This window comes from Ixodes scapularis, unplaced genomic scaffold (assembly GCF_016920785.2).
Source record: "Ixodes scapularis isolate PalLabHiFi unplaced genomic scaffold, ASM1692078v2 PGA_scaffold8__174_contigs__length_109621045, whole genome shotgun sequence".
Classification (NCBI taxonomy): domain Eukaryota; kingdom Metazoa; phylum Arthropoda; class Arachnida; order Ixodida; family Ixodidae; genus Ixodes; species Ixodes scapularis.
The window spans coordinates 69,114,885-69,134,750 of NW_024609883.1; the positions used below are offsets into that span (position 1 = coordinate 69,114,885).

Consider the following 19,866-nt stretch of genomic DNA (forward strand, 5'->3'; position numbering starts at 1 on the left):
GCGTTTGCTCTAGTCGTTGACGTAGCTTCCTTCTTCCAAGTCTCCTGGGAGTGCAAAAAGCGCAACATAGCACCCCAGGACAGTCCAGCAATCTTACGTCAGAAATGGAAGGTATGACAGTTGTGTATTACAATACTATATAGGTTCTGAAAGAAGCCCCGACACTGCCACTTTTCATGTGCGTTAAACGTTTTTTATATGTCTTAAAATTTTAATTCTAGCCTGGTGGTGTTTTTGTTTTCAGGCTTCATTTGTTTGTGAGCCCACACTATGCATTTGCGCCATTGCGTTGCAGCCGACGGCCTAGAAACCATGAGAAGCTCTACGCATCGCCACCGTAAGTAAAACACACCTTGTAAGTTCCATGATATAAAGTAAATCAAAACGCATACTTTTTCTTTGTCAGGAGCGAATACAGGCGGTCGAGCATCAGGGAACAACGCAATCGTTCACTCAGTGTAGGTAAGTTGTCGTCTCCTGTCTCCGACGTCATCACCATCTTCTTCAAGTGCCTATAAAATACAATCAGACGAACCAAAATTTTTGCTTTTTATTATAGTTTTTCAGTGCGTATACGAACTAAACTTGCACACGACGAGCCCACTATGAAAAAACAAAACAAAAAAAAAAACAGTGAGATTACAGAAAATTTAATTAGTGTGAAGGTGAGCTATGGGACATTTAGCAAAACGATGTTAAGCTCGTTTGTCTAATACCCAAATAACACGGCAGCGCAAAGGTACCTTTAGCCCAGGTGCCTTTCGTAAAGGGGGCTGGAGATCGTGATCACACTGCGCATAAAGGTCCCTTTAGCTAAGGAAGGTCCTGTGTTAAACGGAGCTCGCCAAGCTCCCTTTACAGCTGCAGGGAGTAGCCTCGGACCCACGAACTCAAAATAAAAATCAGAGATACATAAATACATCTTGTTTAATGCATTATAACAACTTAAATATATATAAGTATCAAATTATGAAATGATTGTGAACACAAATGTGATAGAATAGTACATTAACGAGGAACGCATACTCTAGCTAGCAGGTAGCAGCGGTTGCACGTGGAAAACAATATGTCTGCTAAGAGCCCGAACCCGATGGACCACTGCGAGCTCTTTTTCGAGGTTGCAGACGAGTCGCCCGACTCTCCCGCCTAGGACCCTTTATCTTCGTCGTCGTCCATCCCTTTCGGTCGCGTGACTGGCGTAACCGTGAGACCCCGTCGTGGTTCGTTTCTGCCTGGCAGTATTTAGCTACTTCCGTGAGAACTTTGCAAGAAAATAGAGCTGCTAAACATAAAAAGGTCGCCCACCTCGCAATGCAAACTCGTAAACGCAGATGATTCAGGGCCAGTCTGGCCAGACGGGTCGGACAATTTAAAGCAAGACTCATTTAGGCGCTTCCTTAGTCTTAGAGAAAAAATGTAAAGTGCCGCAAGAGCAGACAGAAATAATATTTCGGTTTCAAATATCATATTTCACATACATTAAAAAAAAAAAAAAAACTGCACGTCAAACCGATTTCGAGGAATAATTGTTTATCACGTGCCCCTCTCTCGGTTTAGCAGGAATGCCATCGACATCAACTTAGAGTGCTCTGTTTATTTATCGTGTGATCAAGAACGCCGTTTACTACAGGTACCTTCAGCTAAGGGACCTAAGCTAAAGGTACCTTTACGCTGCCGTGTGAATTGGGTAGAATGCTTGGATTGGGGCTAGTTAATTTGTCATTCTGATGTATACTGCGCTGCAAAGTTACACTTAACACATAAGGACGTAAACTACGAGATGATATGAAAGACAGTAAAGAACACGACGTACTTGTGGATGCGCAGACTAACAACTGTTTATTTTTCGTTTCTTTTTCTTCATTCTTTATACCTTTCTTTTGAAGGATGAAGATTGCCTGATAATTTACGGAATTTAAACTTAATGTCTTTGCGGGCAATAGACCGATCTCACCAGCCAGTTTGACTACGCCACCGCTGCCGCAATGCATCGAGGGAGCTTTAGTCTTTCTGCACGTGCGACAACCTCGCTGGAGCTCTGCGCGTGTGAAGCATGAGGCGACACGAGCCATCTTGTGCACTGCTGCCTGCCTCCTGCGAACTAAAGCTATGGCGGCGTCACGCATGCACCTAACGCTTGGTGAGATCGGTCTATTGTAGACAAGGTGGGACTGAAGTTCGAATGACGCGTATATACCTGAGAAGTCGTGGAAAGGACTGGGACGATTAATGTCTTTTTTGCCATTTGTAGACAGTTGATGTTGGTGGTGTTTGTGTTCATTCTCTTGCCACCCTGCAGCTGTTGTTTGCCCTGTTGTCGTGCGGGATCCTTTTTAAGCAGTTCTATTTCTACTTGTTTTGTAAGCTATTGAGGGCTCACAATTACACACGTGCCATACCTTCCAGAAGCCACGTGAAAGGCTTCCATCATTTCGCGCTTGGTCCTGTCTTATGAAATATCTAAGATGGTGTTGGTTCCAAGGAGAGCTTCGCAGGTGCATCTTGCACAGTTGCTGCGAGGTTACCAGATGCCTGCAGCTGCCCGCAGGCGTATTTGTGCTCCCTCAGTCTCTCATTGATACATCTTGGCGTTTGTCCTGTGTATGATTTTCCACACGTTAGTGGTATCTTGTATACAACTCCTTCAGTGAAGTCAACGAACTTGTGTTTGTGTCTCACCTTACACGATGCTTGGCCTCTTGCGTTGTTTTCCGGTTCGTTCACCTTTTTGCATAAGCCTTTTAGTTTAAAAGGGGCAAATAAAGCCACTCTTACTTCATGCTTTTCTGCTATATTTTTCATCCTATGGGAAAAATTGTGGATATATGGCAGCACAACCACTGGTTTTTTGTCAGTAGTCTTCTCTTTGGTTTTACCTTTGCCTGTGAGTGTGCCCTATTGAAAAAGACCATTTACCGGAATTGCATTTCGAGTAAAAAATCAATTTTACTGGATTTTGAAACTTTTTTTCACTTCCAGTAAAGCCGCAATTCACCGGAACCTGTTGTGTTTTTATTTTTTTTTTTCCGGACGTCAACGGAAGAAGCCTGTGAACCTTGGGTGGTATATGTTTACCAGATGCTGGACGATTCGGTAACAATTAAAGTGGTTAGTTTATATAGACCTGAAGGTTCTATGCATTTATTTAAGAGGGTCGATACAAAGCAAAAGCCATCAGAGGAAGAGGAACAACCAAGTGCTTGTCGCAAAAAACATTTTTCAAGGTACTCACAATGCCGCTGGGTAAATTCCTAGATGTTCAGTAGTTCAACTTGTGGGATTTCCCTTGCTGCTACCCGTCTCGGAGAATGACACAGCACACCGGTTCAACAACACGTAAACATTTAATGACCGCTATCGCCTGCGCCGCGATCGCAACAGCCACCGCGCATCCGCTGCGACGGCCTTTTATCAGCGGCTGAGCGCCGCTCGCGTGGCCAGTTGCCCTTGGCCCCCTCGTTGTCAAGATGACCACTCATCATTGTCGGAGGGGCAGCCTGGGCCAACCACTTGGAATCGCCAGGTTGCCCACAAACTAATAAAACCGAGCAGGTGCACCCCACGGACACACACACATACTGTCAGTAGCACGTTTAGCGAAAACCACGAACGCGCGGAACGAACATCCGCCGCCGTTGAGAAATCACGGGCACAGTCACATTCACGATGTCGTCCCTGATGTCGTCGCCGCGGGTACACCAGGTGGACACATACACACTGTCACTAGCACGCTTAGCGAAAACCACGAACGCGCAAAACGAACATCCGCCACCGTTAAGAAACTTTGGCCACAGTCTTCTTCGCTCGCTGGAGGCTTCTGAAGCCGGACGGAGAAAGAGGCGTAAAACAGGTCACTAATAAAATTTTCTGTTCATCTGCACACCCAGCTGCTCTGGAAGATACAGGTCGCACACATGGAACGCGAAGCCGAGAGCGTTCGTTCCTGGCCGGCCGTTGCTCGTTGACGGACAAAGAATCCGGTTTTCTTCAAAAGAGTCAGCAAAACAAACCTCTCGCATTTTCCCCACGAACCCAATGCGAGGGAGAGAGGGTGCGTGGGGACTCGTCCCTGGTGCGTTCTGGGCACCATAATTACTAGGGGTGTCGCGAACCGGCCGCGGTTCGAGTTCGACCAGGTTCGACTTTTTCGAACTTTTAGTGGAAAGTTCGTCGAACCTTGTATTGAGGTTCGACTCGTGTGCGCATGCGCGACAGGCTGGCCAGTTGGCTTCGGATTGGATGGTAATGGCTAAGAGATGAATTAAGTGCAGCGCTGATCGGCTATTTCAGTCAATAAAGTACTAAAATTTAAGTTATTAACTTCTTCAGTGAATAGAATTAGTTTCTTTTAATTGCAGTTGTTCACACAATAAAATAGCCCTTTGCATAAAAAAAGAAATTCTGAAAACCTAGACATGCTTGTATCAAGGTCTGGCCACACTGTCCACAAAGTCGAACCGGTCGAATCTGGTGAAAAGTTCGAAGGTTCGTCGAACCGGTTCGACCCAGTCGAACCACGAAAGTTCGACCAAAAAATCTGGTCGACAAAAGTTCGCGACACCCCTAATAATTACACAACCAGTCCCGGCTCGTCTCGGCTTCTCCCTAACCTCGTGTCGGCTTCGAGTGAAGCTCGGTAAACAGGTAAGCGAGTCGCCCGTTTCGGGTAAGATTTCTAGCAAAACCGGGTCGTCTGGTAAACGAAAGTGGCTGCCGGTGACGTTCCAGCGAAATCTGGAAACCCGCTGCTGGTGACATTCCAGCGAAATCTGTGTGCCGGCAAATAATCTGGCAAAGACTGGTAAACTACGCTGGTTTAAGATGAAAACGGCTGAAACTGCCCACTTTTTGGATCGTCAAAACAGTTCGCTGCACGCACTGTTGCAGGATTGCAACGTCATCCCGAGCTAAAACTCCACTCACGAGAATGCCGCCCAAGTGGTCTCGTACCTGCTCTGGCCTAGACTTTTGCCTGTCACAAATGGCAAGTTGCCGGTGATCGCTGCCCATTTTTTTGGATCGCCAAAACAGTTCGCTGCACGCACTTCTTGCAGGATTGCAACGTCGTCTCGAGCTAAAACACGCACTCACGAGAATGCCGCTGCATTGGCGGCCGCCATTACAAACTCAGTTCCCCTGCTCGTCTTGGTTTCCTTGCCTACAGCCGTTCCCCTTGCGTCTGCTTTCAGTGAAGTTCGGTGTCCGGCAAACGAGAGTGGCTTCCGGTAGGATTACAGCGACGGGTAATCGAAAGTGGTTCTGGTAAAACTTTCAGCGAAAGTGGCTGCCGGTAATATTTCCACCGAAGACTGGTAAACTACGCTAGTGTCTGGTGAAAATGAGTGGAAATTAACCCGTTTCCACCGAATGTCACTGGAAGTTTTTGCCGGATTTTTCAATAGGGATATGTTTATGCATTCTTCTGCTATGGCCACCACTAGCGGTTCTGGATAACTACTTGCTTGTAGTCGTCTTATCTGTATTTGTAGGCCCTCCGACACTCTGTAGAAACACGAATTTCTTATGGCTTGCCAGACACATCCTGAGACGACGCTCCTCTTTACTAACTTTGAGTGTCCTGAGTCGCACGGGAGTATTCTATTTTCCCCTCTCGTCTTATACATCCAGCACGTGCGTCTTCCTCCGAATGTCATGTTGATATCTAAAAACTGCAGGTTGCATCTGTGTGGTAATTTGAATGTGAATTCCAGTCCTCTGTGTACTTCCATGAACTTCTCCATGATTTTTGTGCCCATCTCCTTCGTCATTTTGTTCATCGGAAAGCATACCAAAAAAATCATCTACGCACCTTAAACACCTCACTACTCCAATCTCCTCGAAAAACTGATGTAATGTCCTATTGCCTCGTGCGAGGTATGTCGCATAATGCTGGTGCTATGCATGAATGCATGAACCTATGCATATGCCTTCTTTCTGTGAGTATACTTTCTCTTCTTGCATGACGTGTAGGGAGCATAAATAGGTTCGTATGAGACCTAGGAAATACTTTGTGCTAATCCCACTCCCATTTTGAAATGTTACTGTGCCGTATGCGTTGATGCATTCTTCCACTGCCTCTAGTGCTCCTTCCTGTGGGATGTTGTAAATTGTAATACATGTCTTTTACGTCCTATAGGCAGTGCAATACCCGTGGGCCTATAGGCTCACGGGTATTGCACTGCCAACCCGTGACCCCCCCGAGGTCACGTGACCCACCCAGGTCACGTGACACCCCTAGGTCACGTGACCCCCTGAGGTCACGTGACCCCTAAAGGTCACGTGACCTCCTGAGGTAACGTGACCCCCCTAAGGTCACGTGACCCCCCTAAGGTCACGTGACCCCCTGAACCCCCCTAAGGTCATGTGACCCCTGAGGTCACGTGACCTCCTGAAGTCACGTGACCCCCTTGAGGTCACGTGACCTCAAGGAGTCACCTATCCCTCAGCATGCTTCCATCCTCCTCCTCAAGAGCTGCGCTCTAACCGGCGTTACAGGGAATTGTAAACGGCTTTCATTTTTTTGGTATGCCTTCCAATGAACAAAATGACGAAGGAGATGTGCAAAAAATCATAGATAATTTCAAGGAAGTACACAGAGGACTGGAATTTCACATTCCAATTACCAGAGAGAGGCAACCTACAATTTTTAGATATCAACATGACATTCGAAGAAAGACATCCGTGCTGGATGTATAAGACGAGAGGGGAAAAGGGAATACTCCCGTACGACTCAGGACACTCAAAGTTAGTAAAGAGGAGTGCCGCCTCAGGATGTGTCTGGCAAGCCATAAGAAAATCGTGTTTCCACAGAGTGTCGGAGATAAGGCGACTACAAGCGAGTGGTTATCCAGAACCGCCAATGGTGGCCATAGCAGAAGAATGCATAAACATACTCACAGGCAAAGGTAAAACCAAAGAGAAGACTACTGACAAATAACCAGTGGTTGTGCTGCCATACGTCCACAATTTTTCCCATAGGATGAAGAAAAACAGGAAGAGTGGCTTTATCCGCCCCTTTTAAACTCAAAGGCTTATATGTAAGAAGGTGAACGAACCAGAAAACACCACAAGAGGCCAATCATCGTGTAAGGTGAAACACAAACACAGGTTCGTTGACTGCACTGAAGGAGTTGTATACAAGATACCACTAACGTGTGGAAAATCATACATGGGACAAACGGCAAGATGCATCAATAGGAGACTGAGGGAGCACAAACACGCCTGCGGACAGTGCAGGCATCTGGTAACCCTGCAGCACACTGTGCATGATGCACCTGCGAAGCTCTTCTTGGAACAACAATCATTTTAGATAGATCACAAGGCAGGACCAAGCGCGAAATGATGGAAGCCTTTCACATGACTTCCGGAAGGTATGACACGTGCGTAAATGAACCCTCAATAGATTTAAAACAAAAATAAATATAACTGCTTAAAAAGATCCCGCAGAACAGCAGGGCAAACATCAGCTGCAGGGTGGCAAGAGAATAAACACAAACACCACCAACATCATCTTTCTACAAATGGCAGAAAAGACATTAATCGTCCCACTCCTTTCCACGACTTCTCAGGTATACACGCGTCATCCAAACTTCAGTCGTTTTCGGGTTTTGGTTTTGTTCTGGGCATGACACCACTGTTGTAAATAAAATTTTCTAAACTCACCTTGTCTACAATTGCCCGCAAACACATTAATTTTAAATTCCGTAAATTACCAGGCAATCTTCATCCTTCAAAAGAAAGGTACACAGAAGGTAGAAGAAGAAGCGAAAAATAAACAGTTGTTATAGTCAGTTACAGGTTAAGAAGGTAGCGGCAAATGCCCCTCAAAGGGAATCAGATATCCCTCCGCCACCTCCGCATCCAATAGCGTCCCACCGTTTCCGTGACGTCGCTGCCAACGCGCGAGAAGGGTCTTGCCTTTCTGTACATATTTGCTTTATCTTTCGACTTTGACTGAGCATTGTAGAAGCCACGAGAGGGAGATTAGAGTTCTCCCCCACGGACGGAAACAAATACGACTTTCGGGGATTAGCTTCCCCCCCGATGGATACAAAGGCTGCTTTCAGGGGCTCGGTTCCCTCTCCGAAGAATACAAAGGTCGCTTTTTTTAAAATGTGGGATCGGAGACAAGTGGGATCCATTGAAGCGGAACAAGGAGCGTTTCCAGTGAACTCTTCTTTCGACTGCGGAGAGATTTGAAACAGGCGCATCACACTTGTGGGAGGAGCTTCTCCTACCTTCTTGACTTGTAACCGACTATAGTCTGCGCATTCATATGTACGTCATGTTCTTAACTGTCTTACATATCATCTCGTTGTTTGTCTTCCTTTTTATGTTTGGTATACCACTTTGGAGCGTCTTGTTCCTATCCCAGTGGGTAATATCCCTCAAGCATGGTGAGGTCCACCGCCTCAATCTGAGACAAAGCTCTGGACTACGTAACCTCGCTTGACGATTTCGAATGCGCGGCCATGGTGTCTATAGCCCGTGTCCCATATAGCGTCCAGGCTCTTCAAGTCGACCGTAAAAATCGGTGTTTAACGTATTGCGTTCCAATTTTGTGCAGCGTTGGCTACAGGTGGTGCATTTTTTCTATAAAATTCGCAAAGAGCAAACTTATCCCAGGAAAAAGTAACAAAAAGAGAAAGGCTTAACTCTGTGGGGATTCCTCTGGTCTCCCTTCCCCGGTGGCTGTGATAACGGCCGTGGGTCGGAACGCTCGGCCTTCTTCGCCGTGACCTCCGACATGTTCGTGAGGCGGAGAGCCGCCTGGCTTGGGGGGCTCTCCTCTCACTCTCTCCCGGGGGGACCTCTTTCCGTCCCCCCGCTCGGATGCGAATCACTGCCGACAGGCGAGGAGGTTTCGCCTCTTGTTTTCCCGCTTTCGGGAGAGGAACTCGTCCGGGTGACCGCGAAAGAGATAGGACGTGTGTCGGCGACTTCTCCGATGCTTTCCCGGTCTTGGCTCTCCGGAACCCCGCGTCTGGCCAGGTAAGGACCTTTTCCTATCTTGCCGGCGCAGGGGGCATTTTGGATGGGGACATAGTTCGTTTAAAAGGGTATGTTAATAAATGCTCTTGGACTTTGTCCTTACTCTGGTACGTGTGTCTTCTCTTCCGCTATATTCGAGAGAGTGAGACAAAGTAGACGATCATTGGCACCGACGGAGGTAATTAATCGAACCGACCCGCGGTAATGTAGCCCTAAACGTTCGTCTATATTGCCGCGGAGATGTGGGGACCGCGGTCTGCTAGGTTTGACGGCTCCTTTGAGATCGCCGCCGCTGTTGAGACAACCCTTTGGTTACTCTATCGGTACCTGTGTTAGTTGGTAGCTAGCAAATCCCACAACTTCTATAGAAACGCAGCGAAGCAACCGGCGCCAGTCAACTCTCCGAGGGAGGGCAGAGGGGGCCGGTCAGGATGGTGACGACCCATGATAACGTTCGCCTGATGCAAGTCCCCCGGGAAGTTGATAATAAAAAGATATACTAAAAGTTGTTCGATCCCGCTGGACACATTGCGACGTTGGTTGGTTTACGATGGCCGCCACGTTTATTTCAAAACAAAACGACAACAAGTGAACAATAATTTACAGAACTCCCAAAATTAAAACCCCTACTTTAGTCCCCCAGTCTCAAGAGCCGAATCTGCCTGATCTCAAAAGCCGAATCCCGTGTAGAGTCGGTCTCTGCAATTTTCTCAGACTAGCTGGCGCCAACAGCTAAATTATTACATCGCGCAAAAAGCGACAATTTCACACTAAGCGGCAAAACCCTCTATGTACAGGCACATTCGGCTCAAAGCCACAACCAGCTGCAAGAAGGAATCTGTCCGAGCAGAGTCCCGAAACCCGAGACGTTTCTTAACGACCGCGGGGGAACCACTCCCACCTCCCGGCCGCTCCGCCCACGCAAATGCTCCCTCTAAAACGCCGACACTCACAAAGAAAGCTAAAAAAAAAAAGCGATGCCGACGCAACTGTAGAAAGATAGACTTTTTTAAAACAAATCTTACTTGTTTCTAACAAAATCCTTCGTTACTTAACACCTCCCCACCAAGAATGTTGCAAGTGCACTTGCTGTTCGCGCAACATCTGTCCCCCTTTTCCGAGACAGACGCGTGGCATACAAAAACAAAACAACAACAGAGGAGCCATACCCCTCGCAAAAAGACCTGTTGGGCGACAGAGAAAAAAAAAAAAAAAAAAGAAAAGCCCGGTGAGACCAGAATCCGCACATTCCAGATTCCACCATGACCAGTATTTATACAAAGGAAACTGTAGACGCAGGCAACCGATCCGAGACCACTAACAGAAAAAAAAAATCTAGTGTATTTTTATAACACTAAATTTAGAATTCGCTTTACTCGATGCGGTCAAGCCTCGACAAGGCATCTGCGCAAGTATTCAGAGACCCTTTGATGTGGGATATTTCAACATCGTATTTCTGTAACGCCAGAGTCCACCTCGTCAGACGAGCACTCGAGGGGGCCGAGTAAGTCAAATAGGTTAGCGGGTTATGATCTGTCCTCACCTTTACCTTTGAACCGAACAGCCACGTGTCCAAACGTCCCAATGCCCACACCACAGCGAACGCTTCTCTATCGACAGCTGACCATTTCGACTGAGCGGCAGTAAGCTTCTTGCTCAAAAACGTTATTGATTTCCCCCCTTCCTGCGACTCCTGAGAGAGACATGCCCCCACGGCGTGTTCGGATGCGTCGGTCGTGAGGATAAACTCCTTGCTCATGTCCGGGGCGGCCAGAGTCGGCACAGTAGGCAGCGTTTCCTTTACCGAGTTAAACGTCCGTTCTGCTTCTGTGCTCCAAAGGTATCGTGTTGGGAACCCGGCGGTTCGTGAGGTCAGTCAATGGGCGCGCCACTTCCGAATATCCTGGAACGTATTCTCGATAATAGTTGAATAAGCCCAGGACACTTCTTAGTTCCCTCTTTGCCTTAGGCGCCTTGAATGCTGCGATGGCGCTCATCCTCTCCGGGTCTGGAGCATGTGACGATGATCCCACCACGTGGCCAAGATACTTTACCTTCGGTTGTGCGAACCTACACTTTGTCGGGTTTACAGTAAGCCCCACAACCTGAATCGTCTCCAGAACCTTCTGGAGATGTTCCAAGTGCTCCTCCCAAGTCTCCGACTATACCGCCACATCATCAATGTACGCAGAAGCGTACCCCTGGTGTTCTTTTAGTACCTCATTCATGACGCGTTGAAATGTTGCAGCGGAATTTTTGAGCCCGTACGGCGTCACGTTCCACGCATACAGCCCGCGCGGGGTCGCAAAGGCTGTGTACCTCTGCGAGTCCTCGTCTACCGGTACCTGCCAATAGCCTCGCGTCATGTCCAACACCGATACGTATCTGGCTTTTGCCACGTCGTAAAATTGTTCTGTGACATGCCCCATCGGAAAACTGTCTGCCTATGATATTGCGTTCAAACGTCTGTAGTCTATACACATTCAGATCGACCCGTCTTTCTTGGCGACACACACGACAGGGCGCGCGAAGCTGCTGTCCACAGGGTAGATAAAGCACTCGAGCAGCTGTGCTACCTGATCTTCGACCGCTTTTCTGAGGGCGATCGGCACCATGTACGGATATGACTTCGCGGGTTTCGCTTCGGCAACCAGCGCTATCTTATGTACCCCTACCACACTTCTCCCTGGTTTTTCAGAGAATACTTTCCTGAACTTTCTCAGCAATGTCGCGAGTTGCACCCGCTGGTCCGCACCAAGATGCGGCGAGTTATGGGTGATCTCCTCGATGGTCGCGTGATGCGCATTGTTTGCCGGAACGCTCTCTACATCTTCGAATTCTTCATCGGATTCAAAGATAACCGCAACACTCTGAGCCCGTGGGACATACCTGCGCAACTTGTTAGCGTGTACCCACCTGTCACCCCCCTCCGGACAGTCAACGATGTAACTGTCCGCGCGTTTTCGCTCCTTGATCACTGCGGGCCCCGACCATTTCGGCTGGAGTTTACCGGAAAGCCCCGTCTCGAAAACAAGAACCCTCTCGCCCACTGTGAACTCTTTCGGACGTGCCCTCAAATTGTACCGCTGGGCATATGCCTGTTGTTTCGCCTTAGCATGCTCGTCAACAAAGCGGGCTGAGTCTACCACTCTTTTTCACCGCCCGTCGCAGGAAGTCAGCAGGATCCTGTCGACTGCGCCAGTCAACTCTCCAAGGGAGGGCAGAGGGGGCCGGTCAGGATGGTGACGACCGATGATAACGTTCGCCTGATGCAAGTACCCCGGGAAGTGGATAATAAAAAGATATACTAAAGGTTGCTCGATCTCGCTGGACACATTGCGACGTTGGCTGGTTTACGATGGCCAGTGTGGCCACGTTTATTTCAAAACAAAACGACAACAAGTGAACAATAATTTACGAAACTCCCAAAATTAAAACCCATACTTTAGTCCCCCAGTCTCAAGAGCCGAATCTGCCTGATCTCAAAAGCCGAATCCCGTGTAGAGTCGGTCTCTGCTATTTTCTCAGACTAGCTGGCGCCAACAGCTAAATTATTACATCGCGCAAAAAGCGACAATCTTACACTAAGCGGCAAAACCCTCTATATACAGGCACACTCGGCTAAAAGCCACAATCAGCAGCAAGAAGGGATCTGTCCGAGCAGACTCCCGAAACCCGAGGCGTTTCTTAACGACCGCGGGGGAACCGCTCCCACCTCCCGGCCGCTCCGCCCACGCGAATGCTCCCTCCAAAACGCCGACACTCACAAAGAAAGCTAAAAAAACGATGCCGACGCAACTGTAGAAAGACCGGTGGCTTCACTGCGTTTTCATAGGAGTTAAACATTTTTATTTTTTTACTTTTTTCTCAGGTAAGTTTGCTCTTTGCGAATTTTAGAGGAAAAATGCACCACATGAGGCCAACGCTGTACAAAGTCGGAACGCGATAGGTTAAGAAACCGATTCTTTCGGTCGATTTAAAGAACCCGGCTGCTTTTTGGGACACGCGGTGGTATGACGGGGGTGCATTGCGGAGAAGGTACTGAGCAATCGAAGTATTTGCGGCATATAGAAATAGTCCCATGTAGGAGAAATTCAAAAATATACGAAATAGTCAGACGAAGAGGACGGACAGGACAAACATCTTTCGACTTTCAACACATTGAGGTCTTTATTGTCAGGCCGACGAGCAACGAGCTGCCGAAGATTTGGGGAAAGGGTTAGTGGAACGTGCCATATGCCGATCGGTGTTTGGCACATAATGAGTCAGATTTCTATCTTGTTATGGTAAAATCGCAGCTTTACCTTCGTCTTAGGATTCTTTGAGCAATTTACTATGCCTATATATTACTTTTACTTTATCTTTTATTGATACATAAGCATATCCACGTGTATCGGCCGACTTTGTGTATTAAACGTGTACATTATAATTAATCCTGCACTATGATTAATTGCCTTCCTGATGCATGGTCACCTCTGTTGAAATCCCCTTGTTTACGTACTAAATAGTGATCATCAAAGGTGAACTATATATTACTAGTAGGATGATGGTGAAGGTAATAATAAAATTTAAGAATATGCTTGTTCTCGCTATCAACATCACTATCACAAACCTCGTGATCCTCCTCATGAAACTCATTCTCAAACATATTGCGAACTTTTTTGGTGAATGTCGCCTCTTGAAGACCAAAGAACATCGGTAGTCAGGTTTCTTTCATGATTATAAATTTTCATCACAAATTTAATTGTAGTAGAAATCACAACTTTGCTTACTTGAAGATGCAGACGCAAAACGCCACACCGAAAGGTGAACGGTTGTTTTCGGCAGTACCACTCTCAAACTGGAACATGCAAAAAAAAAATATATATATATAACATAAGTGGTGAACTATTTGTCAACAATGCTGGATTGGTTTCTGTCCGTTAATAACATAGTATATTCTGTTTTCCCCCAAAGTGTAGCAGAGTGTTTGCTGTTTGTGAAAGGGGCACACGACTTTAAAATTTCAATCTTTTTTAAGGTCACAATTTTAACAAGTAGTCTCATTAACTTTCAAATATTCTGGCGGATGATGCTAGAATCTTGCACTCCTTCAACTAAAGTATTTTTTCCGGATAAGTTATTACCGTTCTGGTGGCACCATTTAAAGTACAAATTTCTGTACTTTGAAACACGATGTTCTCAACGGCACTTTTTGGCATCAAATCTCGATTCACGAAAACAAATAATTTGGTAATAAATTGATGTTGCAGCTAGTTTTTGAAATTTATGCACTTAAAGTGTGTAAGTAACGCAGCTGTGAGTTTGATTTTTACTGAATTAATTGTTATGGTATTTTGTAATGAAAAGCTGCAGTATCTTTAACCCGACGCAGGCAATAAAATAGCGTTTTTCACATATTTTTGCAGTTTCGATTACAAATAACATAATTTATGTGAATTATTTCCATACCCGTATGCCATAATTGTTATACTGTATGTTTCTCTAAAAAAAACTGTCTATTATCATTACCTTTTCTAAACGATAGTTTATCTTAGGTGGTGCCGCGTTTATTTTATGAACATTTACATAACTATTTGCGGTAGTATCTTACAAATTTAAACCTTTTCATGTCATCCTCTTTCCGAGCAATTATTATGCTGTGCAACGTTTGTATAAATAATGCCTATAGATGAAAAGTTCTCCGCTTCGAGTGGTGTCCTGCATTAACACAATGTTTTGTATAGCTGTATTTCCAATTGCTTTAAGGTCAGTTTACATTGTCCACAGACAAGCACTTATTGCTTTTGTGTTCCGTTTTTTTTTTTTTTTTGTATATGGTTCAAATGATTAGAATATATTATTCTTTCTATCGAGGCACGACCTTTCGAGTTTCTCATTCCCGCTTTGTTGGGATGGCCCGCCGCTTTGCTTCACTTTTCGCTAAAAATGGAAGTTATCAGAGCGGCCGCGGCGATTGGCAGTGAGCTATAGTGGCGCTACTGATTGTGAACGGTAACTACAGTTGACACACATTTAAAACGCTTGGCCTGACCAATTCGGGCAACCAAGATTCGTGAGGCACTGCGTCAGGTTGTGGCATTAATCGTCAAGCAAGCCGTAACCGCACCACCAAGCGGGAAGGGTGAAGATAATAATTAAGGCCGGCACTCTCAGAAAAAAAAGGTGTATTTTTACGCCTCTATCCCATATACGACAACCAAAAACTTCCTAGAAAAAATCGTAAGGGTGCAGGCGAGCTGGAGCTGAGTTTGAGACGTCGTCCTGTCTATTTTCTGTCCCTTCTACGCTTTGATGCTTCTTCTCTACCCCAGTCTCAGGTTATTTCAACATGGCGAAAACTTCAGTTCGACGTACAGCACTCTCACGCACAGCTGTCGTTCCCAACTTTCACAGGAGGCTTGGTAGTCGAGTGGTACAACTTATTGAAATAGCTAATGTTCGTGTTAGTGACCACAAAAAAAAAGTAATCGGGCTTTTCTTGGTACTACTGTAAAACCTCAGTGTTTTCTCTGTAGTTTAGGGGTTAAAAGCGCTAAAAACGACGGACGAGTAGGAGAGACACACACCACAGAGCGCTACTTGCAACTGGTTTATTATTGGAAAAACCACACGTACCGCGAAACCAACAAGACACACATCCGATTCAGTTCCAACCGTCGCTTATCACAATTCTTACTCTCACACCATGCATGATCGTAAAAACGATAACTCTGATTCAAACAGGGTTGTCGATGGGGCACTTACACACGTACCCTCGTCACACTCGGAAATAAAAAACGCTTCCGTCATCTCCCTTGTCTTTCTATTTTTGTTTCGTGCCAAGATGACGGTGTTGTCTAAATAGCGTAAACACTCACACCTACTGCAATGCACTGCGAGATTGCCAGAGGGGGCTGACCTCAATGACAGGGCATGTTCCCTCAGTCTTTCGTTCACGCATCGCCCCGACTGCCCCACGTATACCCTCCCACAAGACAGAGGAATTCTGTACACTACCCCCACTCTGCGTCCTACGTATTTTGTTGCGTGCTTTTTCTGACAAATATCCAACCGTGTGTCACCCCGTTCCACCCTCCCACATAGCTTGCTCAATTTCTGTGGAGCTGAAAGGAGAACCGAAATGCCATGCTTTTCCCCCACCTTTTTGATGTTACGGCTAACGTTATGTATATACGGTATCACCACTGGTCTTTTATCTGGCTTGCCTCTCTCCAATAATAAACAAGTTGCAAGTAGCGCTCTGTAGTGTGTGTCTCTCCTACTCGTCCGTCGTTTTTAGCGCTTTTAACCCCTAAACATGTTCAACCAACTAGCCCAAATCTAAACCCTTCTGCAATACCTTTCTCTGTAGTCTTTGATACGTACTTTAGCTGTTTAATGAGGTATATCTCACCGTTCTCAAGCACCTCGTAAAAGTTGAGGCCGTCTGTACGACGTCAGCGCGCTGTACGTCGAAATGAAGTTTTGGGGTGTCGTATATGAAACAAGAGGTATAGGAATATACTTTTTTTTTCTGATAGTGTGGTGTTTCTTAAAATGTCAGGAACCATCGAAGAGAGCACGCGGCAACGGCGTCAGGTACAGGCAAACTATTTCCGCTCTGAAAATTGCAACAAAACGTAAACACAAAAGCAATACGATCAAAAACAGCCACAAAAACGCGAGGATATTAATCTCGCTCGTCCCGTTAACAGATCTCCGCAAAATGACCAGCGCAAAAATGTGAATTCCATGGCTCACGGAGAGAAGTGTTAGTTGTTTTTAGTGTAGTTTGCAATGAAAAAAAAAAACAAAAAAAAAACAGCAGCTGCGATTTTGTAGATACTAAAGTCCTCGTCGCGCCTGAATCGCGTCCATGGGGTAAGTTGGTAAAAAGAGCGCTGACCACTGCCGCCAAAGAGACCAGAGATTTTGCTGACACTAGCACATCTGAACCAGGGTGTAAGATAGGCAGGTGGGGAAACGGCTCATAGAAGTCTACCGCAGCGCCGTGACCGGATTGTGTACTTGTCCGCTTGCGGATACCCCCGATTTGCGACAGATGGCGCTGCGGCGAGAGGAAAAAAATCGGAATCGGATTTGCATGGAACTCTATGGGAGAGTGCGCCAAATAAACCGAGAGCACGACAGTCCTCCGCTGAAAATCCACGAGAAACCATCTCCGTCAGTTTAGCCGGTCGCCACCGGTCGCCTCCCTGGAGTGAGAGTTCGCGGTGCTCCACACAGATGGCGCCACAGAAAAAGAGAAAACCGAGGGTGACACAATCCGGTCGCTCATTTAGCTCTCGTTTCCCCACCTGTCTATCTTACACCCTGATCTGAACAGCTCCAGAGCCTTCGCCGCGGTCTGCCGCCGCGTGAAATTTTTTCAGGTTGTGCCGTGCGTCTCCGGCGATGAACTCCCCAAAGTGGCCGTAAAGCCGCGATCCCACAGCAAATGTAGCATAGAAAAGACGGCCTGCGGACATGTTGGAGGCACGTATGGAGCAAAGATTCTTCAAAGATGCTCGAGGTGTGTCCGTAGACAGTTCTTTCACAATGTCTGCAGAGAAACTCCGTGTCTTTTGTACGATATATGAACGTTGTGACTGTGGCTTCAACAAACGAAGCAGGAGCTAGCCGCCGTGCATGGAGAATGAAACGTGGCTAAGAACTGTCGAAACAAGACACGCTCTCTTCAGTGCAAGACAAAAAAAGAAAAAACAAACAAAAAACTGCGCGCTTTTCAAAAAGGAAACAAAAGAAAAAAGAAAGTAAACTTTAACATTTTGGCGCGCGAGTTCTTTTTCAGCGAAGAAACCGACATCGAAAACAGCGTGTTTTTCCTCTTCGCCTCGTTGCTGTCGCCACCTCGTCTTTATTGTTTTCAGTAAGTTGGGGAGTGACGACAGCAGCGGAGGTCTTGACGACATATGGTATATGCGTAGAATATATGCGTGATTACGATCTGCCCTACGTCATGAGCACGGTTCAAGGCTTCATTCAAAGGCGCTTGCGGAGGGCGTCTTTCCCCACTGGCAAAAAACGCCCGAAAGCGGACCGGAAGCGGAGGGAAGAGTTCCGTTTCCGTCCAGCAAATACTGTCCGCAGCAGAACGCGTGTTTTGTGTGGGCAGCTCCTCACCCGTTTCGATGTCTTGTTGTAGACGAGTGTGTCCCGAAGCCCAGAGCTGAGGAAGCTCCCGAGAGACAAGAGTCCGAGCACGACGTCCATGATCGCAAGATGCTCTTGCGTGAAGATGTCGGACACGACGATCTGTCAAGAAACAAAGATCGGTAAGCAATTTCATTTCACATAATTTTTCTTGCATGTATTCTCACGCAGCTGGAAGTTAGTAAGCATCAATGGGGCGTGTATGGTGACGCCGTTGTGCATGATAAATTTTGCCAGTGTGGCAAAACTATTGAGAGCGAGTCTTCGACCGGCGTTTAGCGTCCAGTCCTGCCCATACGTCAAAGGTATTTTCGAAAAGGTAACAAATGACGTCACAAGAGACTGCGAGTCACGTCATCGGATATCGTGATCCTGGTGGTTGAAGCTAAATGTCCCGGCAAAAAGTGCGAGCTGATGCCAGTGTCGCTGTCGTCGCGGTGTGTCCCAACCCTTGGCCGCTACAACTTCGGTGGAGTGTCAAGCTCAAGATCGAGCTACTGCAAAACAGGCGTCTGCCACTCCCTCGACCGTTGCTGTTACACCACCAGGAGCACGACCGGCGGCATATGACACTTTTTTGACGTCATCGGGCGTCATAAAAGTATCAGAGGCATATGACACATTTAGGACGAGGTGAACTCGCTAGTTTGAGACACGTTCGAGGTACCGTTGTTTAACTGCTCTTCGATCTTTGATATGCGTCACGCAGTATAGTGACACACGACAGCACGCCGGTACTAGACAGCACCCCGGGTTCTAGAGCGCGAATTTGTTTCATTTTCGATATCTCTCGAAATAACCACGCAATAACTTTGTTAATATTGTTAGAAAAAAGCACTCAATTTAAACAGCTGCGAAAGCTCTTCCGTTAAAACCAGAACAACCGTGACGCTTCTTTTTTATATTGAGGCTTTCGGATTGCTCTGAAGCGGACGAAATAGACGCGTATATTCAGACATCGTAAGATTGACATGGCTTTGTAAACGGTTTGATTGGTTCACATCGCAGATGAGCAATTTCGTCGGTGCTGCACGGTTGCCACCCGGCTGCGTTTGACGTGCACGATGATGCAGCGATTAATCGACCGTGATTCGGTGCACTGCACAGCCCGTTGGAAACGGACAGGGTCTAGACCGAGCCCAGGCCACCCGGGGTTGTGAAGTGCCCGAGTTTGCTCCTCGTACTTTGAGCTGCGCTGCGTTGCCACACTCGGTCACCTGTACTTCGATCAAACATGAGATGTTCTTGTACTTGTGATACTGTAACGTTAAAGAATGTAAAAGAACCGTGTTTTCGCTATTTCGCCATCCTTATCTGAGTTGTTTCATCCCCCCCCCCCCTTTCCCTTTTTTCTGAGTGCTTCTGAGCGCTGCGCCTCAAGTGCGTTCAGAATATACATTGGCCAGTAGTGCTGCGTGCTTTTATTCATAAAGGTTCAATATACAAGCCTCCCGCGTTCTTTTCTCGTTCTGGCCCAACCAGCACCTGCCTCCCTGCCTGCCTACTTTTTCATGTCCCGAGCAGCATGTGCAGTTCCCGGACTGGCGCACCTGTGGTCCGACGCGCTCCGTACAAAACAAGCCCCTGTTTGCCCTAACTAGGTGTGGGCTGTGTGCTTGCACGGAAAACAGGTTCGCGTGAGGATTGAGCATCTGCACATGCGCCGCTTTGAGTGCGACGCCATCGCAGAGTCGCATGTTGGTCTATATTTCGTTTTAC

At 46.9% G+C, this 19,866-nt stretch overlaps 1 long non-coding RNA gene across 1 annotated transcript; it reads right to left on the bottom strand.

The window, feature by feature from the left end:
- Window positions 1-387: 387 nt before the first annotated feature.
- Window positions 388-18,187, bottom strand: LOC121833412. Its single transcript, XR_006076689.1, has 3 exons — window positions 18,118-18,187; window positions 13,764-13,831; window positions 388-512 (listed from the first exon to the last, which is right to left on the bottom strand). It is a non-coding gene; the product is annotated as an uncharacterized LOC121833412 (long non-coding RNA).
- Window positions 18,188-19,866: the final 1,679 nt, after the last annotated feature.